This window comes from Pteropus vampyrus, unplaced genomic scaffold (genome assembly GCF_000151845.1).
Source record: "Pteropus vampyrus isolate Shadow unplaced genomic scaffold, Pvam_2.0 Scaffold131, whole genome shotgun sequence".
Lineage (NCBI taxonomy): Eukaryota > Metazoa > Chordata > Mammalia > Chiroptera > Pteropodidae > Pteropus > Pteropus vampyrus.
The window spans coordinates 795,675-798,174 of record NW_011888912.1 but is presented as its reverse complement, the minus strand read 5'-3'; the positions used below and the strand labels follow the sequence as shown (position 1 = coordinate 798,174).

General features: G+C 54.4%; 1 protein-coding gene across 1 annotated transcript in view; it reads right to left on the bottom strand.

The window, feature by feature from the left end:
- The window catches only part of LOC111744295, a 24,788-nt gene that overhangs the window by 6,406 nt on the left and 15,882 nt on the right, over positions 1-2,500 (bottom strand). The gene's annotated exons all lie outside the window — the stretch shown is intronic.

Sequence of the window (2,500 nt, the reverse complement as noted above, 5' to 3'; positions counted from 1 at the left end):
TAAATGAAATAAGCAAGAATTCGATCCATGGCGTAAACACAGTGGGTTATAATGAAAAGCGTGGACGATAGAACACACATCCTGATTCTTCTTCTAAGAGAGGAAAAAGAGAAGGAGAGGCCCAAAGTTCAGAGACGGAGCAGGATCTGGAGGAAACAGTCCCTTTCTGCAAATCACGTGGCCACAGGCCTGACGGCTGCCAGAAAAAGGAGGTGAAACAAGCTAAACCGAACGTGGGAGTCAAGTGTGAACTTAGCCGGGAGGATCCTTTTGTTTCAGCCCGAAGTAACCATGAGGCCGCGAGACTCGCCCTGCGCACTTATTGTTAAGATGTGGAACACGAGAACTGAACGACTGTGCTGGGTCCTTATTCTAATCGGCTTGAACGCGCTGTCAGCTGCAAGATGCCTTCTGATCGTGGCGATGTTCAAGTACGTTTTATAAAACGCATGTCTTGGAATCGATGAGAGAGGCCGAAACGGCTGGACCAGCAGCAGAGGAAAAGTACGATCATTTCCTGTTTGGATCTCAGCGAGTCAGACTGTTTCCTATGCCAGTAACGTAGATCACCAACGATCGCATAGGCGACGAGCTCTGATGCCGGTTGCCAAACGGGCCCCACTAGGTCGGTCCCGCGGCTTTTAACGGACCAGAGAGCATCTCCCGCTGGCCCATCTCCTGGGAAGTCTGCAGGATGTGGATGCGCTGTCTCTCCCTCTCTCCCTCCCTCCGTCCCTCTCTCCCTCCCTCCCTCCCTCCTTCCCTCCCCCCTCGCTCGCTCCCTCCCTCTCTCTCTCTCTCTCTCTCTCTCACTTTCTCTCTCCTCCTCCCTCCCTCTCCCTCCGTCTCTGTCTTTTGGTTAACCACATGGGATCGAATGTGCTATATTTGGAAGGGAGGAGAAATTTTGTATCATTTTTAAACATTTGGAGAACAGAATTTCCCATAAAGCGTTTGTCTGTCTGCTTCTGTGAGCCCCCTGGAGAGGCCTGGTGGCAGCACCCCCTTCGAGGCGTCATTGTCACCCGACCGCTCTCCCCAAGTCTCTCTCTGCCCATCAGGACACCTGTGCCCATGGTGAGGAGGAGTGTTTCCTGCTAAACACCCCATGGGTGGCCTTGCCCATGGGGACCCACAGTGACACCCCCACTTGCTGTCTTACAGATCGATGGCTAAAGAGTTGTCACGGCTGTTAAGATCCTACCCAACTCCGAGCATCGTGGCTGCTTTTCTGGGAAATTTTCTGAGGCCACAGGCTGCTCGGGCCACCGGCGTGGGCAAAAGTTTTTCGTGAGGACACGGTTTCTGAGAAGCCGGATTCCTACACAGAGCCAGGAGAGGTCGCGGCCTAAGGCTTTTGTGTGTCACGTGTGTAAGAGAACCACACTCAGCTTTGCCTGCGGTCTTTCGTGGCGTGTGCTTCTTCCTCTGACTTTACATGTTTTATTCTGTCCCATGTAGTTACAATGGGACGTGTCCCATGATGTCACCAGGGCATCTAGCAAAGTCTTTAGAACTCTGGCGATGCAGCGAGAATTCGAGGGGCCGGACAGGCTTAGGAAGTGACCCCGGGGGACGCTGCGTGATAACCGGTGGGGAATGGAGACGGACATTAAACTCACGATCTTTCTCCCCAAACTGTCATTCCGTGCCAGCGGGCATTTGTCTCTGCCTTGGCTGAGGTGTCACCGGCCGTCCCACTGTGAAAACAGAAACCTCGGCATCATCCTCGACATCGCGTCCTCCAGCCCGTCGCTGACGTCGCTCCCTGTGGCTCCGTGCGGACGTCCTCGTTGGCCAGCATCCCCCCCCCACGCCGCCACCATCTCAGTCCTCGGACGGCCTGCGTCTGATGCGACATCGTCTCCGGCGCCCCGGCCACGCAGAGAACTCTTTTCTAAATAAAATGGTGTCCAGCGCTCCCGACCCCCGTCCTGTCGACACTTTCCCGGTGAATTTAGAATGGAAAGAAAACGTCCGAGAAATGCTCCGTGGCCCCGCGGCCACGTCACTGTCCCCTGCCAGCACTTGCTCCCCATCTCCCACCTCGGTCGGACGGCATGGCCGGGCCTTCCTGTTTGTCATCGCCTCCCCAAGGCGACAGATTTCACACACAACGTCTTCTCTCTTCGGAAAACGCCCCCCATCTAGAACGTTCTTCCAACCCTCCCTGCTTCTGGAAAGTTCCTTTACGTCTCTGATTAGAGCACAGAGCCCCCCATGGTTCTCCGAGTACTTTTTTGTTCATCTTTTTCTCGGCACCCCCTCACATGACGTGAACCCGGGGGACACTGCATGATGATTTGATTAATTTCTGCCTCTCCCGCCAACCATGTGCTTCGTGGTGACTGATCGTAGCCCACGGGCCGGAGTGAGCTGGCATTAGCTGTTAATGAATGAAAAACCACAGCATCCTTCCTGATGCTTCTGGCCTGCCTGAGACTCAGCCTTTTGGCCACCCTGAGATAAGGATTAAGTGTCCTGCCCTTCCTGCTATAAA